The following is a 14,889-nucleotide window of genomic DNA, read 5'->3' as shown; positions in this document are numbered from 1 at the left end:
AGCAATACAAATAGAATATGCATGTCAACAAATGTACAAAGACAATTTAAAAATAGAGGTTAAACACCATATCTGTTTTCGCTACAAATGGCAGGTCTTATTTTTCAAAAACAAATGTAATACTATGCTTAACTTTTACCAAGACGTAGAAAACATTTAGGAAAAGCTTTAATATTTTACACTGTGCACCATTTCCATTGGTAATTCATGTCCTTTTAACTGTCTGGTCTTTTGTCATTTTTGTACATTCATAAATTGGGAATTATGTTTTGTGTATACCTATAAACGTGTCTTACATGCATTTCACGCCTTTCTCTCTTTGTTGAATGCAACTGATTCACATGCCAAACTGAAGGAATGACATGCCTCCTCTTGTTCAGTCAAACAGCAGATCCTCGTTCACAAACAAGATGACTGAGAGATTAATTCATTTTGTTTGTAAGCCAGCATACCAGTACATTCAGTTCATTAATGAAACGAAACATATTATCTCGTTCAGACAAACACGACTGTCACGCCTCCAACGAGCTCTTCCTTTCAATCACTCTCCCTGAGCTTCTAATCAACTGCACACAATTTCACTAGCGATCAAGAACAGCTCAAAAACTCGCCACAACCACACAGTCAGTGTCTAGTCTCCATAAGGATCACACACACCTTACTGCTCTTCCACAGCAGGGCTCGTATGAATGTATCACTGGACTTCCTGTTCCTATTGCTGATGGCATGCTGCACGAGTTTTTGTAGCCTGCTAGCCTACTTATTCTTATTCTTATTCTCATTATCCTTTGTCATTTTACTGCAGGTTTTATTATTTTCTTATTTTCTACTGTTTCATCTGTGTATTTTACCTGTTGCCTGTTGCTGCTGGCGCCAAGCTCAAGTCTGTGTTTGTAGCTTGCTAGCATTTTTAGCATCGCTTATCTATCTGTTTTCAGCTTTTAATCCTTAACATCTGCCATTTTTCAGCACTCATCAGGACCCCCCCCCATTCTCTTATTGCAATTCAACTGCGTGCATTTTTCGCATGCATCCACTTTCTATTTTTATCACGGTTAAACTGCGCGCATTTTACAGTGCACACATTTTTCTCCTCTGTTTTACATGTATTATTGCATTGATCACAAAGCATAACTTATCAAGAATTGCCTGAGGGATTCACATCGATCTCAAACCCTCACCGCTCAGGAACAACAAACAACAACAAACAATTGTGCTAAGTCATGGCATATGCTCATGTTATTTCTACATGCATTGCAGGTCGCATATTTACTATAGCTTCTTCAGTCAGCAGTTTGGGATTCTGTGGCAGGGCGGATAGCGGGGCCGGGTAGTGATCCTACACACCCGGTCCCTCCCTCCGCCCTGCCACAGATTCACATGTGATAAATGAAAGGAATTAGTCAGGCTGATGGAGAAGGTTAATGAGTTAGAGACACACATCCGAATGCTAGTGGAGGTCAGTGAGAAAGAAAAGCCGGTAGATACTGTTTCGGATGTGGGTAGTACAACGAGCAACATACACACTTTGGTTCTAGCTCTAGAGCAGGGTGCTTGGGTGACATCTCGTGCGACATATTCGCTCAGCAAAGCGTCATTTCTGTTAGGGTTTCCAGTCGATTCTCCCTGCTCAGTGATGCATCCACTGGGAATCATGTTGAAAGAGCCCTAATAACTGTTGAATCTATTACAAGGAACATGGAAATAGAGACTCCAGCCACTATTGTTAAATACATTTCTGTGGCTCGAGCATCTGATATCAGATCAAACTTACAAGTGCTTTTTTTTTGCACTATACATAAGTAATATTGGCATTATATTCATGATGTTAGCCAGAGGGGAACTGGCCCCACAGTGAGCCTGGTTTCTCCATTAACCAACATCTTATGAAGTTTTGTTTTCCTTGCCACAGTCGCCTTCAGCTTGCTCACTGGGTCTCTAAAAAAAGTTATTTAATTATTTATTTTTAAACACAATTCACAATCTTATTTTTATCATACTACACAATTAAGACATTATAGATATTACAGTTTCATTTTCTGTTAATGCATGATTTTCTGTAAAGCTGCTTTGAAAGGCACTATACAAATAAAAATGAATTATTCATCTTGTACTCTTTTCACTCGTGTGACTCAATCATCAGCCACTATCAGCTAAAATCTTCATTTGCCATTCTACTCGCCTGTGTACTTCTCTGTGTTTCAATAAAGCTCCCGCATCTGGGTTCAACATCCATCTGTCTGTTTTGCCTTCCTAACAGAAGACTAAACTGCTATTTTGGATCCTGCAGGAGTGGATCTTCACCTCACCTCTGACAACATTGAAATGCTGGTTAATCAGTTTTGTCGAGCCCTCACTGCATCGTCTGTGTCCACTTCAATCTCTCATACTACCAACCCATGAGAGTCTGCCAATTCAAAGCCTTCAGTCTCAGCTCTGCTTCCTCCTTCCACTTCTTCGGTGTGTTCAGCACCCTTAATCTCTCCAGCAACCTACACTGGTTTGGCAGAGGACTGCAATGGCTTTCTACTCAAGTGTTCACTTGCTATGGTGATGCAGCCCCACAGATTCCTTACTGAGAGAGCTAAAATAGCATTTATCATCTCTCTCTTCACCAGGCGAGCTTTGCAATGGGCCACCACCACCATATAGGAGCAGGATGGATCTGTCACTCAGGTCACTTCAAAGAGGTCTTTGGCCGTGCCATTGGAGATTCCCATGTTAAAGAACAGCTCTATCGAATCCAACAGGATAAGGGGTCGATATCCCATTATACCATCCAGTTCAGAACCTTAGTGGCAGCTAGTGGATGGAATGAACCGGCCCCCACAGTTACTTATCGCCAAGAACTTGAACCTTATTTGAGTCTGAAACTCTGACGACACAATGGGGTTGGAATGATTTATTCAACTTTCTATAAGAGTGGCCAATCGTCTGAAATACTGCCAGTCAGAAAATATTCCTCGTCCATGCTTGCCATCTACTGCCCATTAGACCCATCATCCTGAATCCTCAGAGGAACCCATGCAGATCGTCTCTTTCTGTTTAACTCCCTCAGAATGCCAGCACCACATTCAACTGCATCTTTGCCTGTACTGTGTAGCTGCCAGTCATGCCATCCCTGAGTGTGCAGTCCATCCGCCAAGTTTAACGGTGAGCGCCATAACCTGTTCCCCAGTCATCCTATTGCCGTACCAGGTGGTGATGCAGCTAGTCAGGATGCTCTCTACAGTGCTGGTGTAGAACCGTGTGAGGATGTGGTGGTTCATTCCAAACTTCCTCAGCCGTCTTAGGAAGAAGAGGCGCTGGTGAGCCTTCTTCACAACGGCCTCAGTGTGGACGGACCATGTGAGTTCCTCAGTAATGTGGACACCAAGGAACTTACTCACTAAATGATGCTCCAAACCCTTTATGACTTTCTATCTTTCATGGAACACAAAAGGAGATATTTTAAAGTCTTCACAGGTTTATTTTCCATATAATGACAGTAAGTAGTGACTCTGACAAAAAAAAAACATAAAACAAAACAAAAAATTATTCATGCACTATATTCCAAGTCTTCTACAGATATTTGATCACTTTGTGTAATGAACAGAACCAAATTTAAGTCATTATTCACTCTCAAATAAAATAAAATAATTTATAAATTGCTGAAATCAGATTAATCGATAACATCAAACTTAATTTTTGCAACAAGATTTCATGACGTTTGGTCAATAGATGTGATGATGTATTCAGCAAATAACTTTTAAAATTCACCTATAAAATGAATATTAAAAAGGCATACAGGTTTGAAGAGCAATGAGGGCTAGTACATATTTACAATATGTTCTATTTTGGGTGAACTATACCTTTTAAGTTAATGAGTGTGGGCATGAAAGAGAGATGTGTATTTGTGCATCAGATGTGTACATTTGGGTGTGACTGTAAAAATTTGTAGGTCTTGGTGTGCAAGAATGTGATTATCTATAACATAAAAGCCCATGTATGAGGACACGTACAAATGTGCGTGCATGTGTGTGTGTGTGCGTGCATCATTATCAGATGAACCCATTGCTTAGGTCAGTGGGTGAAGCCTGCAGAAACATGGCTGCCTGCACACACTAACAAGAGCTTTCTTAATTAGCTCAATTGGTCTTAAATAACTAACGCTGTTGTGGCACTGAACTCGCTAATGAACCATTCCACCCTTCCAACATACTTTGCCAGTGTTTCAGTTACTTCTCTATCATTTCATCTTTTTACTCATGTTTTCAATTCTGTCTCTTTCTTTCTTATGAAGAATTATTCTCTCCATGTTCCTCTGTATGGTTAATGAATAAAATTATGAATTTGGGAAATTAGAGATTGAGGCTATAGTTGTGTGTATTTATGTGCTGGTGTGTGATGGTGCTATCTTTTGTATAGTATGCTGCTAAGCAGGCCATTCTGAAGTCATCAAAACCATGAGCATATTAAAGGGAAAGTTCACCCAAAAATGTAAATTCTGTCTCATGTTGTTACAATATTCTTTCTTATGTGAAACACTCGATTACATTGGCTTGGGTGTTCATTCCATTGGCAGTGATAGAATCATTGTTTTGTTCCTGTATCTATACGAGCTCTAAATACATAGGAAATCAGCCTTTGATACGTCAGGTATGCTCTCTGTCTCTGTTTTTTGTAGATGTTTATATGTTGATGTTTCTAATATGTTATACATGTGTGTCTGTATTATGTACGCACCTATGGTGGAAACAAATTTCCTCTCGAGGACAAATAAATCAATCAATCATAATTTTTGCTGTAAAATTACTTCACTGCTAAACATGAACATATTTTTGCATTGAAATACAAATTATACTATTTAACATTTTGAAAATATTGACTTTACCCGTGTTAGTTTTTATGCTCTTTGCAGATGCAGGCTAAGTTAACTGACTTTAATTTATATCAAATGTACTTGTAATTATATCAAATGTATATAATTTTGCTATATTTTGCTGAATAGCAGTGTGAACTATGCTAAATTTAATGTCATAACAGAGGTAATTTACATCCAGAAGTCTTAAAGGTACAGTAGCAATATCAGCCTGATAAACAACGGGTCAGAGAGAGGGTGGAAAATGGTAATGAAAAACTAAAGTTGTTGGCGCAGTAAACATTGACTAACATTATAAGTGGACGTCACAGGCAAAAATATAATGCTACAAAAGTGTAGAAAATGTTTTCTTAAATCTATGAAATCAAAAGGAGTCCATATATTATTGCCTAAACTCTCATCCACACACACACACACACACACACACACACACACACACACACACACACACACACACACACACACACACAACTAATGCTTGACTTTGTGCTGTAAGTAAAGTGATTTGTCTTCACTTTTCTGTTGGACACATCCATTTCCCGGCTTCTCTGGAGTGTTAATGCAGACAGAAGCATCTCTTTACATCTAAGTGGTTTGTTCTTCTAAGTGATTTGATTTGTTTTTCCATTACTCTCTCCCACTGTGTTTGTCTACAAAACCTTTGTTTCGTCCTCTCTTACACATCTATTTATCTCCTTCTCGTTGCCACCAGACGATTCCTTTAATCCCCCTTGACAATTTCCCATCAATTTTCTTTTTCTATTGGTGCCAACACCCATCCATCCATCCATCCATCCATCCATCCATCCATCCATCCATCCATCCATCCATGTGTGTGTGTGTGTGTTAGGTCTGACCGGTGTTCTTAGAAGGAGAGCCCCCAGAGAGACAAGTACAGTAAGGTGTTGAATTTCTCTGTCTCTTTTCTTTTTTTTTTATTATTTCCATTTGTTCATTCAGCTCTGAAAGTTTTACATTTTTTTTGGTATAAAATTTAGAATGGTGTGCTACAGAAGGAAACAGCAGAGAAAACAGCTGCATTTTTCCCCCCAGGGGTTAATTTGCTCTTTGAAATGGAAATCTACAATTCATACAGAAAGTATAACAATAATTACAGGGCCAAAAAGAAGGAATCTCAAAGAATATCAATACACAATGAAAAAAAGGCTAGTCTTTGTTCTTGTGCTTGTTACCATTCGTCATTACAACTATCATTAACATCATCATTACCAACCCCATCATCATCATTAGTGGTGTTTGCTGAGGCAAGGATCACTATTAATATTGCTCATATAGGTTTAGTGATTTCAATTAAAACCTTAAGCATTAAAATTCATCATGTTAAATGTCTTGTACTGTTTGAACAATGGACACAAATGGTACCATTATATTATCTTGGATATATATATACTTATATATTATGAGAGGTGCGCTACTAATTTTCTAAGCAATCAGACTTATGATTTCACCTTGCAAACAATAAAACAGGATAAACAATCATATACACATTCTTTGAAGGAGGACCCAGGCCATATTCAGGGACCAGAAGATCAATGAAGAACTTTTGACTAAGGCCTGTATGCAACTACACAACAATGCGCAAAAGACCACTCATAACATCCTAGCATCATGACGATGAGTTTTGCTTGGGAAATCACCACTCACAGTTTCTTCAGAAAATGTAAAAAGCTAGTTATCAACACCATCATCTCTATCAGCACAATTACCATCATCATCACCATTTCAAGTCATTCTCTCCAGTCTTCAAAGCCAGTCTCTTTGTCTTTAACTCTCCACCTTCTTATATGACACACTTTCCTCCTACAACTCTCTTTCATGTGTAATCAATCATTCTCTCCTCTTCTCCACTTCACTCCTTCCATAGCTCTGTCTATACAAGGACAGTAACTTGAGCTCAGTCAAATGCTTCTTTTCAGTAAATTATCCTTTTTTTTTTTTTTTGCTTTCCTGTTCCTTACTCTCTCAAGGTGAGGCGCACCAGTTCTCTTCCATCGACTACAATCCCAAACTTTGCAATCAGAATTTGAGTGAGTGTGTGTGTGTGTGTGTGTGTGTGTGTGTGTGTGTGTGGCGTTACCGTAGATTTCTGTGTATATGTGTAATATAGGGTCTCTGTGAGAGCAAAGGTAGTGTTTCTTAATGTAGATTTACTTTTAATAAAATAAGACTACAAGTCAGTAAACAAAAATTTACACTATGAACACCAACCCTAGCCAATAACAGCCGAAGGTAGTGTAAATCATTGTAAGGTCGAAACACGTAGTGCTGAATGTATGACTTAAGTGTGACAATGAACAAGGAGGAAATAGAGACATATTTAATTCGTTGAACTTTTCTGTGAAAAGTGTTTTTAGGGATAAAAATATATAGTTGGTATTGTATAAAAACCATTATATCTATGGAGAGTCCTTGTAATGATAGGAGTACTAACGTGTGTGTGTGTGTGTGTACTGTATGTGTTTGTATGTGTTTATGTGATGTCCTCCACACCTACAGTATCTCTGTATTCACAGCATGCTGCTGTAATTACTAGTTGTCTCAGACTCAATTTTTGCTCAATACTCTTTTCCTCCAGAAAGTATAAAAGTCTAGACAGTCACACACGCAAGCACGCACGAACGCATGCACACACGCACAGATACACACACCAACTTACTAAACACACACAGTCAGTCGATACCAAACCATATACACCAACAGAGCCAGTCATATTAACAAATATTACACTCTATCACATATAACACAAACAGAAATGGAAAAAAGAAGATGAAAAAGAAATCGAATAGGCACTAAGGCTTCGGCAATCACTGAATGCACAGTAAAGAAAATCAGCAACCGGGAGCCCAGCTCTGTGAGATAGGACCTGATATCGATCTGTGCTGTCACCTGTTTTCATCCAAAAAAAGAAAGAAAGAAAACAAATCCACGGCAGTTAAGAATATACAACTCCACTTAACACTGAAAGTATCAACAGGTTTATGCCAATGTATAAACGATGGAGTTTTTACATAAGACACCTCGAAGATAAATAATTTACTGATGCTTTTCCTACAGCTGGTTTGAGACCTGTTTTCAGGCAATTGTACGGACTGCTAACACGCAATACTTTCCCCTTCACTGTCCGTAAACCAGTGTTGGGCAAGCTAGTCAAAAGATTTGGCAAGCTAATCTACCAAATACTCAACAGAAGAATTAGTTAAGCAAATCTAGAAGCTACACTTCAGAGAAAGTAGCAAGTTACACTACAAGCTACACACTAAAATTAGCTTGCTAAATTTACGCGACTTCATAATTTTTCAAACAGATGCACAGAGCATACTATCAAAGACAATGCATCTAAAAGACTTATTCACATAATGTTTATCAAAGCCATGGTACAGTATAGTGCAATACAGTACAGTATCAAGTATACAGTATGGTGCAATATAATATGTACATAAAAAAAACATTTAAATTAATATTTATGCATGCTACCTGTACAAACCTGTGTTCAAAATGAAAAATAGCTATTTTCACATTTTATTTTTCAGATTTATACTACTACCTCTACAAACAATGTGGTGTATTTCTATCAAGTTAAGTACCCATTAATCAAGTGTAATCAATGGCATTTTATTATACAATTATTTCTGATGGTCAAGCAGGTCTTTTACTATGTGAGTGTGTGTTTTTAGAGGCCTGTGCAGGAACAGGAATATACCCTCACATATGTACTCTCATGACAACTGAGAAAATATATGGTGAGGCTCTTCCACAGGTGTCTCCTGTCCATTTCCTAAAATAATCAGACCGGAGTCAAAGAATAGGATGATGGATAATGGTGACACCTGTGGAATGTATAAGCCCACCTTGTAAGAGGACGAGTATTTAAGTGAACAAAAACCCAGAGATGCTTTAGTTGTTGTTCTGCAGAGGCAACTTGGCTTTATTGTCTGATAATAAAGTCTATTCTTCTAAAATCAAAATCCCTAAGACTTCGAGTGATTTTTCACAGAGATGGCACGAACCACAACAATCCATACTCATTTGAACATAATTTTGCACATACCTGTATAAAAATGTCTGTAAATATTCAGTACTAGTAATCTTATCCTGTAAGTCTATGTCTAGCTGTTGTATTTCTGAAGCTTCTGATCAGAGGCCAAATTCCTTGTGTTTAAGCACATCTGGGCAATATCAATGTGATTTTTGATGATATCAGATGGTAATACCATGGTAATTTGAGATTAATTTACCATATTTAAGTACTATTCTGTATTTACATGGTGCTTCAAATTGCTTGATTGTAGCAGGTTGATTTGTCGCAATGGGTTCAATTTTTCTCTGGACCAATAGGGAAGTAACTGCATGCTATATAGGTGGGGGGGTGTGCCCTCTAGACACTCCTTGTTGCTTGTTGCCGGAGGCACGTTTCCGCTCTGGATCCGTTCGCGTCTGCGGTGCAGTTGCGCTAATCCGACAGGTAATACAGTGCGGTTCATTTGTTTATCGATGGGCCTTGTTGGTGTTAGGATGGGTATTACAGCGTGCGGTGTCTCTTGCAGTGTTTCCCTGTCGCAGGCCCGACCCTTCCTGTAACGGAACCGGGTTGAGTTTTGTTGCTGGTAGGTTGGTTAAATTTTTCTCTTCCTTGGATATTTTCTTTTCTGAGTATTTAAGTAATCTGCCATTGTTTATTGTAGGCTCTGTGTAACTGTATTATTGGCACTACTGGGTTATTGGTGTGACGCTCCCTGGCGGGTATGTATACCAATTGGCATCGCGGGTATATTTTGTTTAATCATAAAACTGTTACTGAATTTGGTTTGTTTGTGTACATCAGGGTTGTAAACCGCCTCGCTCGTGCTGGTATCTGCACTAGCCCTTCCATTCCAAGCCACGCTGCTGTTTTGTCTCTACTGATTTGGCTTCAATAATAGACTGTCCAACGGGTTGCACGAGCTTACCCCAGGCTCTGAACGTTTTACGTACCGTTACCCATCTGGGCGTTTGGCAGGGCTGTACTTGAGTGCTTGTGACACGGACGATAGCTTTGTTTTCTGTGACTCGCCCGTGCTTATTAGTGTGGAAGTTGTTGTTTATTTTTGGTTTATTTATTAAATTATGATTGAGTGATTTTCGTTTGGTTAATTTATATTTCTTTTGTTTAAGTTGATAAAAGACATTCTCTTCTGTTTAAATTGTATTTGTTTATTTTTGGTTATTTTTGTCAGGCTCTAGGCAGCTATTAAGCCATCTGTGCTGCCTAGACTTGCATCATTGAAGTTGTTTATTTATTTTTTTGTCAATTGCTGCTGCTTTCCAATAATTAAATCTTGTTTTTTCTCAGTTGCTGAGTGCCGAAGGTGGTGGTGTCGGTGTCCTCGGTGGTGGTGTCTCCTCCTGTGTGCTGTGTTTTTTTTTTTGTCTCTTTTGGGTATTATCACGGTGTGTGTGTCTGTGTTCACCTGAGATCCCACACCCTTTGAATCTGCCCCTCCACTGGTAAGGCCTCAGCACTCATTTTCCCTATGTTAGTGAGTGGTATTAAACACTTGATTTTTTTAGTAACTGTATAAATAAAATTATTGCTTTTACGGAACTACGTCTCTGGCTTCGTGCATCAGTCGAACCTGTGTGCTTTCTGTATTTGGTGGTTTAACTACCGAACTAGTCCAAGTCTATCCTCGGGGCAAAATTCCCCGGGTGGCGTAGCCGGTGTCTTCCTTGAGTTTGGCCGTTGAGCGGTCAAAAAGGCGCTCCTCGCCAAAAAGAAAAGTTCCACTCGCCACATAAAGAATACCATGTTACTACCATGGAAATGTGATATATGATTACCACATTCATATTTCATTTTTGATGTGTTTTTGTGTATGTTACTAAGTGTTTGACACTCTTTTGGTGTTCAAATCTTTATCTGCAATGCCATTCAATGCCATTTTCCATATTTTAAAATATTCTGTGACCGTGTTAGCAAGTGAGAGCGTGTCATGCACCAAATGATTAATTAGCACTCGCATGAGCTTTCTGAGTCATTCAGAACCACTTAGCTATAATGTGTGACCTATTCATTGAAAGAACTGACTCAAATGAGTGATTCATTTGTGAGCTGAACATCTTTAGTTCTGATTCAAAAGTGACTGTAGTAAACACGGTGTGATGTATGATGTAGCGGTGTATATTTTGTCAAAGCAACGCTGCTACATAACAAAAAATATAGCTTATTTACTTAGCTTTTTATCATGTTGTACAATGGTGTGTTGTTTTATTTAAAATTATGATGTTTTATATTTTTATGCCGTACACTGTTTGGGTTGTCTTTGGTCAAACGTACCAGAATCTACCTACGGGTATAAATAAAGTAACCTGAACCTGAAACTGAAAAGCTTCTTTTCTTAAAAAGTTAATAGCAAAGTTAAGATTTGCAGCGAAGCTACTGCCCATCACTACCAGAAATAGAGAGAGCATGGGAAAGTGTATTTCACTCTGTTTTTTTTTTTTTTATTTCATTAATTTGATATTAGTATTCGTATTATTTAAGAGTTGTATATGTCTTTCAACTGCTAAGTAGGTTCACTAAAATAGCTTTGAGAACTTCCTGCCATTACAAACAGTAGGGAAACAAATGTGTGTTTATTCCTTTGTTTGCTTTTGTATGCTTGTGTATCTGACATGCTTTTGCCTGAAACTGCAGTAAATAACTGGAGGCAGAAAAGGTTGTTGAGGTAATATCATTGTAATTTTATTTTTAGAATTACAGCCAGCTGAGTACTTTATTTTGCCTTCCCTCCCTACTTAAATGTTGAATAAAAAATTTGAGTGAGTGTGTGTGTGTGTGTGTGTGTGTGTGTGGCATTAACTTAGATTATAATATAGGGTCTCTGTGAGAGCAAAGGTAGTGCTTCTTAATGTAGCTTTACTTTTAATAAAATAAGACAAGTCAGTAAACAAAAATTCAAACTATGAACACCAACCCTAGCCAATGAAGCCTACAATAGTTGACGAAGGCAAACATGAGCGTTGCCCCTTTATAGTGTAAATAACCATTTCATCAGTGGGTCTAGTGGAATGTTGTTTTGCTGGACCATATAATGGTGGGCTGCACAAATAAACGTGGAAGAAGGATTTGATAGCTCGGGTCTCTGTGTCATTTCTTTCTTCCCTCAGCTGAGCCGCATCGAGACGGGGATTGCAGATCAAGAATAATAAATAAATACATTGCATGACAAAATTGATGCTGATAGCTATGAGAGAGTGTTTGAACACTATATAAACAAGGACAAATAAATGGCACATTTTCTGGCATTTTCTAATTGTAGGCATTGGCTAATACATTTTCTATAGTATTTATATTAGGGAAATCTGAAATGCTATCACAAATATAGACCACCAGTCAACAAAGGTATTGGCAGACCACAAATATTGCACTGCCTTCATAAAAAGGGATAGTTGACCAACAAATTTAAATACTCTTATCATTTACTCACCCTCATGATATCCCAGATGTGTATGACTTTCTGTCTTCAGCAGAACACGTTTGAAGAAAAATTTAAAAATATCTCAGCTCAGTAGGTCCTTAAAATGCAAGTGGATGGTAATCCGACTTTTGAAGCTCTAAAAATCACAGTCAACATAAATGCCATCCATACAACTCTTGTGGTTAAATTAATATCTTCTAAAGCAACATGATCGCTTTTGGTCGAAAAAGATCTACTCTAAATCATCACTCCCATTCAACAGGGTTATCTGACATAATCGTGTTGGTGCTTGAGACACGTGAGAAATGATGCATGTGTCACACCTGGAAGAGGTATGCTGTTTACAATTGAGTTGGAATGTCTCAGCAGAGAGAAGAATGTAAGATTACATCTCTAACATGCCAAAGTGAACATGTCACAGCAGAGACCACGTGAACTTGATGCCCTCATGAAGCTTAGCAAAAGCAATTGTTTATAGTTAAAAAGTGCTTAAATATTTATATTTCTTTCGCACCAAAAATTATTGTATCGCTTTAGAAGACATTAACTGCAAGAGAAATATGGATGATGTTTATGCTGACTGTCTGTGATTTTTGGAGCTTCAAAAGTCAAATCACAATTGACTTGCATTTTAAGGACCTACTGAGCTAAGATATTTTTCTTCAAATGTGTTCTGCTGAAGAAAGATAGACACGCACAGCTAGGATATCATGAAGGTGAGTAAATGATGAGATAATTTTAATTTTAACTATCCCTTAAAGAATATACACATGTTCTTATGTATATATTTAAAATGTACACTCTTTTATCAGCAAGTGATGTGGGATTCTCAATTGGTTAAATAAAAGGAAAATGAAAAGAAAAAAGAAAAGGAATACGAAAAAGAAAAGAAATTGGCAAATTACTTAAGGAAAGCAATTGCCACGTAGTCAGCTCCGCCCCAGTCCGTGCCCAGCTCTCAGCCCCAGTGTAGAGCTCCCCGCAGGAAGCGGATGCCCCCCGTCTCACGAAACAACTCCAGGACCCGGAAGGCTCCCAAGCGCTCCTGAGATGGGCAACCCAGGGAGAGAGACGTCTGCCATGGAGCTGGTGTATCCCCTGGTGGAGGGCCGGGTGGATAATATTTTGTTTACTTTTCTTTGTTTGCTGCACCCCCAACGGGCTATGGTACACACATTGTCACAAAAAAGCAGTTTCCTCACTCCCTGGATCACTTAGTCGGTGCCCACAACTGCCTTTCTCATGCCGATCAGACACCGCAGTAGGGCCCCCATGAATCATTAAACCATTATTTATATCGTCAAGCCGGTTCTCGCCTCCTCCTTTCCGGGTTTCGGCACCAGTGTAAAGTGATCAATGGAAAGGAGGAGGCGAGAACTGGCTTGACGATATAAATAATGGTTTAATGATAAACTTAAAAGAAGACACAAACACACATATGATGGACATGTCCGTTAACGATCTCTCTCTCCCACACGATCCTCTGCAGTCGACCTTTAAACCTCAGAGGCTTGATTAGCCTAATACAGGACCGGGTGTGTAGGATCACGACCTGGCCACGCCCTCCGGCCTGCCACACTTACTCTCGGCTCCTCAGCTCAAAACCTGTCTGAACAGACGCACGCTTCCCTCCTTTTATACCCGTATGTCCAGGGGAGGGGCATGCAAATACTGTTCGCCAATTCTCATTGGCCTTTTCTCAAAGATAATAGAGCTCTCACTACATCAACACAACGTCTCGAGATTATGACAGTAACCAAGACCTTTTATTGCTAAATATAAGTAAATTTTAAAACATGAATTAAATAAACACATTAAATGTGTTTATGGGGGCCATGACATCTGTTGCAGGGTTCCCTATTCTTCTATTATAATCTTTTGTATTTGCAAAAGTAATAATTGGGAGTCTAACATTTATATTTCCTATTGACAAACTAAAGCTGAAGATATAAATAACCAATATAAAGACAAATGCTTTTGTGAAACACCTAAGACTTCTGCACAGTACTGTATATATTTTGGATGGTTTATAGGTATATTTTTACGTTTTATTTATTTTATTTGTTCATTTTTTTCCTTCTCCTGTACTTGTCTTTATGGTTGTATTCATAAATTGTTTGATCTTATTGAACATTTATATTGAAAAAACTTTTCAGATGTTCCCTTACCACACCCTCCACAGTTTTAGCACATTTTAGCACAATGTGTGAACTTTTCAGATGGTAGCTTACCCACCGTAGGCAAATAGATCAATGTTAAATTGCCGATCTGGAACGATTTCACTGTGCATCATCTGACCAGCATAAATACGGTACAAATCGCATCCCGTATTGAATCAATAATTTTATCTTTAAATAAGGCACGATCCCATATTTTAAGGGATGTATGGCAACCCTACTTAAGACTCGACTAAGATCTTGACAACAATGACTTGCGACTTGACTAGGACTCGAGCCCTTTGGCTTGGAAAGACTTTATACCTTCTAAAACCAAATATCAGAGCAAATAAACAATTCATTTTACCCAATAAACACTCAAATCTGCATTTCC

General features: G+C 38.5%; 1 protein-coding gene across 2 annotated transcripts in view; it reads right to left on the bottom strand.

Moving 5' to 3' along the window:
• The window catches only part of LOC127647531 (5-hydroxytryptamine receptor 2C-like), a 166,378-nt gene that overhangs the window by 64,288 nt on the left and 87,201 nt on the right, over positions 1-14,889 (bottom strand). The window contains exon 1 of one of the 2 annotated variants that reach the window (XM_052131817.1): positions 12,349-12,554. The exons of the other annotated variant lie outside the window; for it this stretch is intronic. The gene's annotated coding sequence lies outside the window, so the exon portion shown is untranslated. Of the gene's footprint in view, positions 1-12,348; positions 12,555-14,889 lie in introns of those variants that run through there. 2 annotated transcript variants of the gene reach the window in all.

Source organism: Xyrauchen texanus, chromosome 1, assembly GCF_025860055.1.
Source record: "Xyrauchen texanus isolate HMW12.3.18 chromosome 1, RBS_HiC_50CHRs, whole genome shotgun sequence".
NCBI classification, from domain to species: Eukaryota; Metazoa; Chordata; class Actinopteri; order Cypriniformes; family Catostomidae; genus Xyrauchen; species Xyrauchen texanus.
Note: the sequence above shows the minus strand (reverse complement) of the source record. Positions and strands in the feature narration are given on the sequence as shown.